The sequence below is a fragment of the Geospiza fortis genome, unplaced genomic scaffold (assembly GCF_000277835.1).
Source record: "Geospiza fortis unplaced genomic scaffold, GeoFor_1.0 scaffold24, whole genome shotgun sequence".
Lineage (NCBI taxonomy): Eukaryota > Metazoa > Chordata > Aves > Passeriformes > Thraupidae > Geospiza > Geospiza fortis.
Genome location: NW_005054432.1, coordinates 178,744 through 194,166, shown reverse-complemented (window position 1 = coordinate 194,166; position 15,423 = coordinate 178,744). Strand labels below are relative to the sequence as shown.

General features: G+C 40.4%; 1 long non-coding RNA gene across 1 annotated transcript; it reads left to right on the top strand.

Moving 5' to 3' along the window:
• The first annotated feature begins 9,855 nt into the window (after positions 1-9,855).
• Positions 9,856-15,410, top strand: LOC115948563. The gene is made up of 2 exons (XR_004082374.1): positions 9,856-10,055; positions 13,049-15,410. It is a non-coding gene; the product is annotated as an uncharacterized LOC115948563 (long non-coding RNA).
• The last annotated feature ends 13 nt before the right edge of the window (positions 15,411-15,423 follow it).

The following is a 15,423-nucleotide window of genomic DNA, read 5'->3' as shown; positions in this document are numbered from 1 at the left end:
ACAGTCGGCCCTTGCCCTCAGGGAGCCTAGTTCTGCTTTGGGCCTACAGGAGGCAGCTCCACAGACTCTCACACTGCTGCCATCCTGCAGCTGCTGGCGTGATCCTAACCCAGACACAGCCCCTCTCCATCCCTGTGGCACGGTGTCCCAAAAGCACAGGAATCAGCGTTCAGCAAACCCAGCGCGTGAAATGGCCGGCACAGCCATTTTGTGGTGGGATTTATAGCTCTCCACTGGAAGCACAGGGTTCACCCCTCTGTTGGGAAGATTTGTCACAAGTCTGAGGATACGCAGTGCTTATAGCTCTTGCCGATGTTATTTATATACGTGCACTGGGGTATTCAGGGAGCTAGATTTACTGTGACATTTTAAATAAACATAGTAGACTGTGCTTTTCTGTTGTTTATTATGTTGGCATATTATTTTGGATCTTAATTCTCAAACTTATGTCTCCTACTGAAATAGAGGACTATGGTCAAAATATTGATATTTTAGGAGTCATTGAGGCACCTGGTTTTCAAACAATGGCTGGATGTTTAGAAGTGAAGCAGGTTACCAGTGCAGCATTGGAAACCTCTCCTGGCTGACTCAGAAGGTTAGATTTCTTGTGGGTGTTGCCAGTATCTGAGTGTTGAGATTTGGTAGGCTTTTATGAGTTAATAAATTCCAAGGACTGCAGCTTGGCTTTCTGAAATTTGGTAATCATTCCCTAAATGCTAGTGGGAAATCAAAATTACTACATGCAATAACTAACACTTTTAAAGCCCTTTGAAACGTTTCCAAACTGCTGCCTACATGCTCTTTTATTCTACATCGATGGCTAAAGATTTAGGGTCGCTTCCTGGCACCCATCATGAATGCAGACCAGTTCCCTTGAGCTTTACTTTCCTTCCCTGCCATTTTCCCATGCTGTCCAGGCTGACTGTGGGCTCTTTCATGTGGGGAGCACCACTCACTAATGGGAGCACAGTGACTGTCACAGGGGGACCTTGGATTTTATTAGAGCTCTGAGACCTCAGTATAAAGCAAATATTAGCAAAGCAGGAGGTCATGATTTAGTGTGGCAGTGTGAGGCAACATTTTATACATGTCTTTTACCATCTTGTTTCTGCTGTTTGTCCTTCATTTATTGACAGTGACTTAGTGCAGTGTGCGGAAAGAGAGGGTTGCATCTGAACTCTGAAGCTATGGGGTCTCAGATCCCAATATTCAACTGGTTTCCATTGAAACTCTTCAGACTAGTTTTGATATACACATTTACTTTTTTCAGATTGATATTTTTAATGGTCCCAAAGTTCTTCTGCAAAAGCAAATAAGAAAATGAACGGAAAGGAGGAGCCCCACTGAGAGTCCCTGGCTCATCATTTTTGTATAAATGGGTCTAATGTGTGTGTCTCAATTCTGTGTGATTTTAGCATGGTGGAAAAAATCCTTCAGCTTGGATTACAAAGTGTACAAAGTGACAGCAGAAATTAACACCTGCAGTAGTCTTCTGAGAGGACTTGAAAGCTCTTCTGCCTGTGCTAAAACTTGTGGATGAATGCAATCCATGAATGCCATGGATGCCTTCCTATATTCTCTCTGCTTCCAGATACCATGTGCCATTCACTAGACGAGGAAACTTGGTACCAGGTAGGACTTGCACCTTACATGGGCTAGGCTACAAATACAGCCAGGCATCTCCTTCCTTTCTTTCTTTCTTTCCCTCCTTTTCCCTCCCCCTTGCTCTCCTCCCTTGCGTCTCCCACACACAGCAGAAATATCCCGTCCGCTGCCAAGGCAAACTCAATCATCCAGTCTGACTTCCTCCATAAAACATGCCAAAGCATTCACCAAGCAACTCCCACGTCAACACCAACAATTTCTGTTTGGTTAGCATGTATATTTAGGATTTGGGATGGCAGAGAATCCATAATAGCCTCCTGGAACAGTCTCCCAGTAGTCTATTACATCAATATCAAAAACATAGCCTTTATTTCCAATTAGGATTTTTTTAGCATTAGTTTCCAGCTACCTTTTTAATTTTCCTGACAATTTAAATGGTCACTTGCTTCCTTCCCCCTCTTAGGATTTTCAGTGGAAAAACTAATGAGATTGTCTTCATTGTCTTACTCTAAGATTTTTGGGAAGATCAGACTACGTTGTTTGTTCTTGTTTGAGTCTTTTCCATTTTGTCGATATCTTCTGCAAATACTAATAGCAGAATGAGCGAGCTGATGTCAGGAATGGTATTATTAGCTTGCTAGTAATTCTTTTGTTTGACTTTCTTACTCATTTATCTTGTTTATTCTCTTCTTTGCTTCACTATACTGAGATCACAAGTGTAGCTAAAGTAATAAAGAGAGAAAATAATTTGGAAAAGTCTTTTTTTAGGTATTTAAAAGTTCCCAATTCCAGTTAAAATTAGTAGGAGTTTATCACCTAAACTGTTAAGTACTTCTGTTGCCTTTATTTAAGCAAAACCTTATGTCAATGGGAGAAATAACAAAATTAGCTTATCAGTGTTTGAGTAATTATAAGCCAGGTAGTTTTTGACCTCCATTAATCTATTTATTGAATAAATTGAGTTTAATTTCAGAAGGAAATGACAGCAGCTGTTTTGTTCTTACCATTTGAAAGCTTGCTTGGTTTCAGCATTTCCTATGTTTCTTGTATGCTCGAGTTACAGAAATAGATCCTACAGATGGATTAAAACATACCCATGTGTTGAAGCCAGGCAATCAGTCTCACATTTTACAGGTATCCATCCAAACAGCTAGGATATAGCCAGCTAAAGGATTATTTTTAATATGTGTCTCCAAAGTTCTCTAACCTAGTCCCTTCACAAGGCTTATTTGCCTGATCTCAGTAAATCTGCAAGCCTATACATTTTATCATTTTCCTATCATGTGTTTGGGGAGGAGGAATGGGGGAAGACTGATCTTAGATAAGCAATGCAAGTTGGTTAAGAAAAGAGGAAGCTGTCATCTGTAGCCTTTCCAGACACAGCAGTACAGTTCCAGACAGTCACCTGAGTATTATTGCTCTGCCTCAACTATAAATCACAGTCTGGTAATGGCCAAGGCTGACACCCTGACATTTTCAAGAAGAGTAAAAGACCTGATTTGAATGGAAATCAATTTCATTTCACAAATCTTGGGATATTCCAAATATGGTCTTGTTTTTTTGGGGTTTTTTTTGCTTCTTATTCAGAATTTCCACGGTTTTGTTGGAGGATTAGTTGCTCTATGCAATGACTCTGGTTTCCCACATAAAGTTTAAAATCACAGAAATACGTGTGTGCAGTGCACCACAGGACCTGATACCATTACCTTTTCTGACAGCCTGCTGAAGGTGATGGGTACAGCTCCTGAACCTACATTACCTTTTTCCCACTTCCAAAGACAGAGGCTTCCCTGCACGGGAAGGATGAAAAGGCAGGCACAGAACATGTGATGCCACAGGCCTGCTCTCCTGAATTCCTGTGGGGTACTCCACAGTGGTGTCAGTGTTGGCACACCAGGACTCCCCATTGTGTAATAAATTGTCCTGCTTGTAACAGCCTTTCTGTAGCAAAAATGGCCCAGAGGTTCTAAAAATTTCAGCTGCACTTTTTATTATTCGCAGAGCCAAAAATAAACCCCAAGCAAAATTAAAGTGGCTGTCTCTATTTTTTTATTTTAATTTTTTTTTTCTTTTGCCTGGGTGGTAAGAATGCACTGTAAAGACAAGATATTCCCCATCCGAGGAGGGAGGGGAATGAGCTTAGTGACTGTAGCACCCATGGAGCTGCTGCACTAACAAGCGTAAGTAAATATGATTCCAAGTGCCCTTCACTCCGAGGGCTCTCATCCACAGCACAACACCCCTTTGGAGCAAGGCCACTGCCCAAGGTGAAGGCTTTGAGGTGGCATCAGACCTCCAGTGGCTGAAGGTCCAAAACTGAGCCTGAAATGTTCTTTCCAATAGTTTCACAAGGAGCTACCCCGCTCTGCAAAATTTCAGTTTCTTACTTGGCAAAACAAAACCATCGAGAGGACACTGGTTAAAAAAAGGAAGGTGGCATGAGGTAATGCATGTATGAGAATCTAAGCCAGTGAGTAAGCTGTGCCTAAACTTGCCAACAGATGCATTCCTATGTGAAACTGAGAAAGGAAAAGCATCCTTAGCATACAGAGGATTTAAAATATCTGATGGCCATTCCATGTTTAAGCCCCTTAAACAGGACAGAGTGAAACACATTGTGGTGTCTATAGCAACAGGTGTGAAATCAAAGGTAAGGGTTTTTCTTTCTTTGTGTGTATCTTGCCTGCTGCACAGTACCCCTGGAAAACCTGTAAGAAGCTCATTAAAATCATGCATATATGACACAGACACAGTGCATCAAATGATTTCCAAGGGCCTTAGCTATGTGCTGTGTCTAGACACTCTTCATGGGCTTTATCACAGCACATCTCAAAGAGCAGTAAGACACGTCTGGTGTGGAGAGAAATACTAACAATCTAGCAAATTGCTAGCATCTAGCCCAGAATCCTTTTTCTCTGACAATAGCCACTAGGACATGCCCAAGGAAAAGGATATGATCAGGACAAGTAAAGTGATACTTCTCTGTTGTGGTTTGTTTCTTTTTTTTCTGTCTCCTGTGGAATTCAATGCAGTGACTAATAGCTGCTACCAACCTATTTAAGCTCCCTTGGCAGAATTTTTCTTTTCTTTTGTGCATGCGTTTAATTACTTGTGCTTTAATTTTCTGAACCCTTTTGGTGTGATAACAATGGTATCTTTCCTTGATTACAAATTTCTCAATGTTCTGCAGATTCATTTGCATCCACAGAAGACTGAGGAAATGCTGGAGCCGTGTGTAAGTGGTTTGCATGGATTTCCAAGGTGCAATGCCTCTGTGTAACCTGCATCATTATGCTCACTTCATTTCTCACTAAGTGTTTTCTAGTCAGGGACAATTTCTAATGTTCATTCATATGAGAGATTTTACCTGGGGCCAATGGTTTTTTCTGATATGTTTAGCTTATTGGCAAACTTCTCCAGCCACACACTGTTCTGTACAATGGAGAGACTTAAAGGTGGATTAAATCAGAACTGTGACATTTGGCACTGTGATGTTCTCATGACTGTTTTTATCTGTATAAAGCATGTCCTGGAAGACAGAGGTATGTCTCAGCATTGTAGTTCCCATAAAGGAATGCTCTGGCCTTGTTAAAGTCAAGGGGAGCCTTTAGCTTCAGCTGCTAAGGTGTCATCATCAAATTTAAACATTTTGAAGAGTGGCCACCATCTTTACAAGACACTTAAACTATTTCCACTCTCAAAAAGCTCCATACTATGAGCTGGATCCTTCTGTGCTTAATTTATCCCCAAATTACATGGGGGACAGTGTAATGAACCCTGGGAAGCACTTCCCTTGTCAGAAAATCACATCTACCTAGTCATGGGTTTCAAGGACAAGATGGGAAGTTTACACTGAAGCCTGCACCAAAGTAGAATGCTAGCTGTGGAAAAAAAGACTCAAAACTGTCTATATTCCAAGACTGAAAAGTTCTGTTTAGATTCAACCAAAGAAATATAATATTTAGCTGCTTTGCACAGGACCAAAAAACTGAAACAAAAATAGAATCAAATCAAGTGGTCTCACTGTGTATCATTTAACATGATGCAAAACTATCCTGGCATATTTTTAATGGAACGTGAGTTTAAATATTAACTGCTTAGTTTAAATGGAGATTTTTGCTTTTAATATAGCAGATTTATTGGATGATTCATGTCAACTATACATGATTTTTTAAGGCAACTATAGCATCACAATTTATAAATTGTGATGATATTACCAAATACTCTACCTGAAGTAGTTCACAATCCTCACTTTTTAATACAGTGATTGAGCTCTCATTTCTAGAACAAACTTTAGCATCTAATAGTGAGTGCTGATTTTAGGGGAATTAGATCAAGTACAGGCACTCTGCAGTATAATGCCAGTATATTAGGGCATATTGCAACCCAGTTGATGAGCCAAAACAAAATGGATTCATGTGGTTATTTGGTATTTCTTTCAGGCCTGACTAAAATTTAGTGCTTGGGACTTTAGAGGAGACATAAGTCATTGGAAATGTTTAGAAAGTGTAAAGCTACACTTGCCATTTGTCTTAGGGCATCCTACTGGTGCTGCTCCCAAAGATGGCAAGTCCACTGGAACTGTGTGACATATCTGCCAGCCTCACATTGATGTCAGCCTCACATTGATGTCTCAGATGTTTCAAGTCATCACAAAAGGCAACAGACACTTAATACATATGAAATCAAGTCCCATGTTACCTGTCCCGTTCCACTGCAGTTTCAAGAACTTCACAAACTACGTCTTTTGTTCAGAAGATTAAAATGCTGCCTTGAAATATTCAACTGTGACTATCACAACCAGCTTCAATTTTCTGAGTTTATGTTTTCAGGAGGTTGGATAAAAGCATGAATTAATAAAATATGTCAGTGGATACTTGGTGTAGCTCAGATTTATGAAAGCTGCAGTTTCATACGGGGACACAAGACAGCATTTGACAAGTTACTGCCATAATGGTCAGGTCATGATTTCTCTTTCTTTAATTTCTTTATTTATTTTTTAATGTTGATGCTAAAGGGTAGACATTTTAGCAAATAGCTGTCTGTAATGCTTCTGCCATTACAAAATTGTGCTCTCATTTTTCATTAATTGGTCTCTTTTTGGTCTGCTTTCAACAAATGTCAGAACACCAACTGAGGCACACGTTTGGATTTCAGCTGTGTAAACATATCAGTACTCTAGCTAGCCCCTTTCATAGCTACAACGAGCAGCTTAAAGTGTACAGTCCTGGGATTTGTTAGTGATAAATGTGCTGCCAATATCACAGGTGAGGGTGGGTTCTTCTCTCCCAAAAAAGCTCCAGCCCTAACAGTGGCCCTGTCAGACTCACAGGGAGCAGAGGCAGCTCTGCTGCTCAGAGGCTCTGCAGACCCACACTGGGGCTCCCCTTTGCTTCATCCCCAGGATGAGCCTGCCTCTCCTCAGCAGATCCATGTCAGAGACAGGGAAAGGGCAGCCCACTCTTTTTGGAAGTGCTGTCTCAGAATGTCTGTAGGCTCAGGTGAGAAACGAAACACATTTCAGTAGCAAAATCAAGACTTTTTTCCTTTTACCATGTGTGATGACCAGGGTCTTTTTCAGTTCAGTTTTTTAAATAGAAGCAGAATTTCTTCTCCCAGTGCTGAAGTTTTTAACCTTTTCCCAATAATTTTTCTCTTCTTTTACATTATTTGCACGCCTCTGAATTTCCTGTGAGAGTGATCCTTGTAGAAAAGATTCAGAGGCCTTTTTGATAAATTTCTCTCAAAAATGAATTATCAGTTTACATAGATCGCTTGAAGGCCAAAAACCACTGTATTAAAGACAATTTCCAGAAGATATTTTCCTAAAAATCCTTTACATAATTTGAAAAGACTCAGCACAATTCTCAGACTGGCAGAGAAGCAAGTTGCTAACATTTCAGAAACACAGAGATCAATGAAAGAAAAGCACGAGGTCGTTCATATTTTCCATGATGAAAATCAGGCCAAATTAATGACCACCATAATCAGGTTTAGACCCACAGACCTTAGGAGATCTCACGCATGCCAAGCACCTGGCTGGCTGATTGAAAATATTGCTATGGACGTCTTTTGGTCTGCATTACTGCTGACAGAAACTGTGCCGGTGTAGAGAGGTCATGCTCCACTTCTCTGTAGATACCAGACACCTCTACTACCTCAACAGAACTACTCACTGGACTGGGTACTAATGGTAAGTATTTTTGAGATCAGGATGGGGGTCTCAAACTATACAGAGACATGAAGATCTATATGATGCATTGCCTGTGGACTTTTGTGGAGTTTGGGTTGGGTTTTTGAGTGTTTTTTGCATATTTTACTTAAAAAGCTAGAATGCCAATAACATGCTTTTGGATGAACTTTCCTTTTTTTTTTCACATACACATACACAGCACTGTGAATTGGTGATTGATACAGAACCTTCTCCAGAAGGTGCCACACTTAAATGGGTAATTTTTATCCAGACACTATTATTACTAGAATAAAAGCCTTTTTTCCTGGAAAAGAACTGCCAAATCTGGTCTTCAGTTGCCCAGTTAGAAGAAAGAAAGCCTGTGCACAGTAAAAATATGAGGACGATAATGTTTCCTGATCACATTCTCAGGTTGGAAATGATTTTGCTATCTTAACCATCTGAAATACTGCAATTTTTTCAGAAGCCTCTTATGCAATTAATAATGGCAAGAACACTTTGAGTCTGAATAGCATGCCTGTGTGAGAGTCTGAAACCATGCAGTTTCCAGCATCTGGGAGTGAAGTCTCACTGTTCAGCAAGCTGCTCTGAGAAGCACAGATAGCTCTTCCAGCAAGCTGGAAACGCTGATACAGGAGTGTCAAATAAGTAGCTTATTTGCTTTAATTGTACTGTTCTAACCATGATGTTTCACTTACAATCTGTCTTTAATACACATGAACAGATATAGGTTCTTTCACAGAATCACTGCTGATCTTCCCGACAGCAAATCTGCATCTCTGACCAAAATGAACAGAGATAGGTTTTGTGCTCTTCACAGCAGTAAACAATATGTGCACATATTTATATATATATATATATATTTGAATATATATTTCAAAGCACAATTTGATTTTGTGTTTGGTGTGTACTTGTGTCTGATAGATATATATTTTTGAATATATATTTCAAAGCACAATTCAGTTTTGTGTTAGGTGTGTATTTGTGTCTGATTTTTCATAAACTTTTTTTCAGCTGTGCCGAAGGGCCTGGCAGAGTGGGGGTGGTCCAAGGCACTGCTCTGTGCCCTTGTGCCTGGCCAGCTGGGTGAGTAATTCAAGGATGATATCCTTTGTTTTGCTACCTGGGAGGATTCAGCTGGAAAAAGCCCCATTCCCAGCACCAGCTCTGCTTGAGGATGCTGTGCTCAGTTCCCCATAGGAGCATGCTGGGGGGACATGATCCCTTGCCCCTGGCTCCAGGAGTGTGGTTCCACAGGGACTGCTCTGACTTTTTGTGTGTCTCGTGCAAGGGGCCACGCTCAGGATGTTTTCCTGTGAGCTGTAAACTCTTGTCACCCTCAACTCCACGTAGTTCAGATATTGCAGTCCACAAAGCGAGATCTTTAGTGCTTTGCTCTACTGAACTTTTCCCTTGTCTGTAATGGATTGTGGATGGAAGAGGGAGGAGGGGGAGGTGATGGGGAAAAGCAAAGGTTTGATTGGCATGTAGTGATTTTGGACTAGCAGGAAGCAGGCAGCTCTGCTCTCCAGCCCCCACATACTTCTCAGTCCATGTGTGTTGAGAGGGGAAAGAAACCGATATTGTTCCCTCTAAAATTAATTCCCAGTTAGCCAGTTATTCCTGGTTTTTAGCTCAGAGCACACTGTAATTGCATTTTTCATTTCAGTAATTATAGAGGATATTAAAGTGGATAGACAGTTGTAGCAATCTGGCTCTTTAGACATATCTACTTGTCCAAGATCAAATGGCTACAGCATATTCAGGGTTACAGTCTCCTTCTTTTCCTTCTTGTTCTCTACTGCAGTGGATTTTTTTTTTTCGGCGTTACCATGGCAACACTATATCTGGCTGCCAGCTCTGTCGTAAGTTATTGAACTGAGACTGGCTTTTGGTTTAGCAGATAATTAGGTTCTGTCTCACAGGTTCATTTTCCTGTGACTGGGACATGAATATGACCTACAGCTGGCCTCAATTTCAGTGTCACAGACAAAACTTTAACCCTTCCTAGTCCCGCCACTACTGTACCCGCTGTGGCCGATGGCGACAATTCCAAACCCTTTCCCGGGGGTGCTGGACACAGCACACCCTCCCAGGTCCTCAGGGCTCGTTGCCCAGGCTGTGTTAATCCCCAGGGAGGAGGAGGAGGAAGAGGAGGAGGAGAGCCCAGCTTGCATCCCCATGCTGGGCGGGCGGGGAAAGGGTATCGTAGCAGCAGATGAATATTGATTGTCTGGTATGGAGATTTGTCGGAAAGGTAAGTTCACTGCTTGATTAGTGACCCTTTAAATAATAGAAATGCGCAGGGTGGTGACAGGCCTTTTTTTACTTGTCTCATGAATATGAAATATTTACAAGAGGTTTGTTTTAGCACACAGTGCCCCATCTTAGGCTGGTACCTGCAGTGAGGGAGCAAAGCCACAAAGAACTGACATATTGTTTCTTTAGGTACCTCCCTGGTTTTCCTTTTCTCCCTGGGAAAAAGGAGGGTCCAGCGTGGAGGCTCTGGGCATCTGCCATTAGAATATATCAGGGCCCAGCACCCAGGCCCTGGGGTGGCTGCAGGCAGAACAGCACCACACCAGATGGACATTTGAGTTCACAAAATCGGGCTGGAGAAGGAGGAGGAGCCACCATTTTCTTCAGTCCAGTTTTCAAATGTGCTCTTTCCCAACATTTACACACAATTTAACATGGTCTTGCAGTTTTAGTGATTTCAAGCCAGGATATAAACCCCTCTCCTGTCTATGAAAAACTTGCAATTAAAACTACTGATGGAAGGGATAGTCCATGAGATTTCACTAACAGACATTTGCTTAATTTGTCCATGGGATAAGGCAGGTTTTTCATACGCTTAAAACAGCAAGCAGGTTTTTTACCAAAGCTGGTAGATCACAGAGGATGTCCCAGAGAAGCACAGGACCACTGGGGTAGGAGTAGTGTATCTACTTCTGAGAGGCTGCAGATTCTTGGCATCTGGCAGCGCACACCACAGCGCTGCTGGGACTGTTCTTTCTGGGGAATCTCACAATTAAAAAAGAAAAAAAAAAGAGACTGGCTGTAAATACTGATGGGCTTGTAAGCACTATGCTCTTGTGTGCAGGATATCCTCTGTGCATGCCATGGCAGGGTGGACACTTCTTCTCAGCTTCCCTCCCCTTTCCCCACCAAATTATTTGTGCCGAGGTCCCTTGATTAGAAGGTCAAAGAGTAGAAGGAATATCCATCCTGCCTCTATGGAACGTGTCCTTCTGAGCTAATCTCCCAGCCTGGGTCTGTTGATAATGTTTGAAACCTGTCCATTATACAGAACAAGGAAAATGGCATTTCATGAACCAGAGATGGTGACTTCTTACCCAAGATAACACTGAAAGCTGCAGATTTTGCATACATGTAGAACCAAAACCAGCACAAAGAGGCCCTTGAGGTATTTCTCGATTAGCATATTTAGTGTGGATTAGACATCCTTGCAATGATAACCTAAAAGTTGTGCTGTGGAGTTAAACTCAGAGTGGGAGTGGGCTGGAGGGGAAAAGTCCCCCTTGAATTGCAGAAGAGGGGTGTGAAACTCCATGTGCTGGTTGGCTGATGAATTATCCAGCTGCTGGGTGTTAATGAACATTGCCCCATCTGGGACCCCACACCTCTGGCTGATACCACATCAGCAGCATGTTACAATATAGCAGCGGTATATTGCTATCTAATAAATTTATTTCTTTATATAAGCAACTTTTATAGAGGTTTTAGGGTTATCCCCCCCCCCCCCTTTTTTTTTTTCAGATTTCATAACGAAAATACAGACTACATAGTTTCAGTTTTTGTTTAGAGTTGGTTTCGGTGCCTGGCCCTCATGCTCTGGCATAGCCCTGTAATGTTTCATCTGTGATCACAGTTTTAAAGCCAAATGAAACACTGTTTTCATTGTACCATTAGAGAAATCAAGCCAACATTGCCAGTGGGATTAAATTTTATAAAAATAGATAAGAAATCTCATTGTTTGGCCTAAAGCAACCTGACATTGTCCCAAAAATATTTGCAAATGAGGGCATGTAAACCAGATCACAGGCAAAGCAGGGAGGGGCACAGGGAAGATGATGACTAAGAGAAAATGATTTCATGATTATCATTTGAATACTTAAACTGAGAAATTTTATTGTAGGTTATTAAGCCCACTACTCACCCCAGTATATATTGCTTACAATTGGCAGCAAATTAGTCTCTTCTTGAGGATGCAAAGCTGTCAAGGCCTTCTGAGCCCCCAGACTCCTTCCATAGCTGATCCTTTCTAATGTGAAAGACAAACAGTTGCAGGATCTCTCCTGCTCTCAGCTGCGGAGACCAACACACTCACTGCTCTTTATGCCCAGAACAATTGCCAAAAGTGGAACACCAGCAGAAGTTCAGGCAAGAAAGAGGAAATTACAGCATTTCATGCATTGTAGCAACCAGTAAATGCCCTGTAAACTTAGCTTGAATGTAAGATTTTGTTGTTAGAACTAAATAACCTTCTTTACTACCCCTTGACAGAGCCTGCCTCTACACATGATTGCCTCTGTGCTGGATGTTGGCTGCTAAACTTAGTTACATGGGATCATGTCTGTGTTATGTGCCTTGGGTAGGCTGAGAGAATACCCCCTCAAGTGTGCCTCATCCTTTTGATTTCTTATCACATTTTACCTGTATGTGGTACTTGACCAGGGGAGGAAAAATAAATCCCTTAATTTAAATATTTCATTTTGACAGCAATGTCAAAAGTGGTTCAGATACTCTGATCAGTTCCTCAGAGCCATAACAAGCTAACAGAAGTAAGAAATATTCTGGTTTAAAATCTGGAATGCCTTTTCTTTTCCTCTGGCTTTAAATTGTTAACTTTTTTTCCCCCTTATGTTATCAGGCAAATAAGATACCCCGTAGCATCATGCCATTGAAGAAACATAAAATGACATAAATAAGAAAGAAAATGTTTTGCAGTATCTAGTATGGTCAAATTACAAGATATACCAAGAATGAGAGTAGGAGTGTGACTTTAAAGATTAAACTTTAGATTAATGATATAACTTTAAAAATTAGCTACAGCTCAATTATTTTCAAAGGAAAAATGATACCTTTTTTCCAAAACCAAAGTGTTGTTTCCATGCAATACTTGATAATTTGCCTAGTAGAACCCATGAGATGATGCCTCAGCAAACAGAACTATAACTCGTTATCTGTGTAATGAAGGATGATTTTTTTTAATTTTTCATTTTACAGGTTTTCTGAAACTTCTATTTTTTTATTAAAAATTAAATCTGCACGAAGAAGACACAATTTTTTTCAACCCTGAAGAATAGAAGTGATTTTTCTGTGCAAAAGAAACAAAATGGTGACAAAAGCTCCAACAAAACTAAGAGTAAAATTTGAGATACCTGCTCCACACCCAAGCAGATGCTTGATCCAGAGAGCACTTATGTCTCTTGCCTATACAGTGGTGCAAAACATCTGTTTACTTTGACATTCCTAAACCAAGAAAGGATTCCATTCCTGTGGCAGAGGAATCACTGAGAGGAAGAGGAAATGGGCACTTTCCAATGGTTATTCTTGCTTTGGGTTTGGACAAATATCACCATGAAAGTATCTTCACTTGTAGGTAGAGTGGCCCAAACCCTGTTTTCCCAGCTGTAGCAGACCTTGGCCAGGGTGGAAGTTCACCTGAGCAAGGAGGTCTTTTTTAATTTTTAAAATGTACACTTTATTTTTAAGAGCATGATGAGAGAACTTATTTATTTAAAAGTGAATTACGAGCTGTATGGTTGGCACCTTAATCACTCAAATCTAATCATTCTTTTTGACCTTTTCTAAAATAATTCCCATGAAATAATTTCAAAAAGATACTTTAGGCAGTGCATTTCTGGGAATTATTGCACTTCCCAGGTGACTAAGTCCCTTATTCTTCATCCTCATGCTTCACAACACATCTGAGGCATGAAATTATTCCCGTCTGGTGTGATGCCTTCTCCTACTCTTATTGCTTAAATGATTCTTAAGGATTAGTGTGTTAAAAGCATTGTGAGAAATTCAAGACAGGGTAGGGGAAGGAGAAGATAATATTTTACATTAGAGTTATCAACCTGATCCACATTTTGGTGATTTTGATTCCAATCAGAAGAGTCTGGATCCAATGCACATCCATGCTATGGGCTAGCAAAAATATGGAGGACACAGTGACTTCCTTGACAGCGTGGTGTGAATAAAACTGGTCACATATAGCAGAAACTATCAGAATTAAGATGGTTTTGTATTTGTAAGAATAAAGAGCATTGCATTCTCTGTCCACTGATGGATATTGCCAGCTGTCTCCTGTATGCAGGTACCATTCTTTGTTCCCAGGATTTTATGCATTCAGCTGTGATTTCCCTCTAAATCCTTTTACCATATCTTGATTGGTTTGCAGACAGAATACAAATTCCCTTGAGACAAATGTACCATTACCATTTTAAATTGTAATCTTTTTCAGAAAATGTTGTTGGGTTTTTGTCATTAACATTTGAGAACAAAAGACTGGAGATTCAACATTTGTTGCCACCCATGGGGCTTTTCTCATATAAGGTTCTAGTTGCAATATGAGGAAACAACATTAGTTTCATGTCCTTTGGAAAACAATGTGCAGACAATCACAGAAACTTACCTCCTGTGCATTTATTTTACTGTGAGCAAGGACTGTAAAACACTAGCACGCATTTTAGCTGGAGGACTACAGAAGTAATCTCTGAAGCCAATGTTGGGGAAATAGTGTATTTACTTAGTCATTACTTAGTAAAGTCCTTATTTACAAAGCCCTGGTGAGCACTAATCTCAAGCTTAAAATTATAAACATAGCTGCATGCTCTGATGAATCAAAATTTTATCTGTTTCCATTTCTGCCTCAGTGACAAACTTCATGTATTGCAAGAAAATGCTAGAGCTATTAATAAAAGTAAAAGATCTGTTTGATATCCAAGGCTGCATCACCGAGCTGACTGTCCCTCAGTTTGAAATGCTGTATAAATGCAATCAAATATTTATCAGTAAAACCTTACAGCATTAAATGCAGCAAAAAAGATTTTGTGCTCTCGTACAATCCACCATTCACATATAAATAGCAAATGTCATGTGATAGATAATATACAGTATATAATGTATAATGGATGTGTTTAAAAAACTTTTATTTCCTATAAATATCTTATTCCTATTCATTCTCTTCTTCTTCCTGCTCTACCCACTCTGAAAACACTTCATATACCAGTAAAGTGGCAAAAAGCAGTGAGAAAACATGATTGCTTTTCTGTTTAACTAAGTAAAGGCCTTTGTTAAAATTATTTTTCTCGCCTCTTTATTTGATGAAATGTATAAATCTTTATAACATATATCTTGTATGTGTAGAGCATGCTTATGGAGTTTCTCCTCACAGGAGAGATGAAAATGTAATTCTCAATGTCAGCAAAAACTGCTGTCTTGCTTTTTACAGGTGAGAGGCAGCACCCCAGGAAAGGCAGGCTAACCCCAGTTAGGTGTAAGCCTTATGCATGTGCCATGTCTTATGCAGATGATGTGATAACGATGCCTTGTAGAATAAAATCTTTAGTTAAAGACAGAAGGATTGTCAAAGC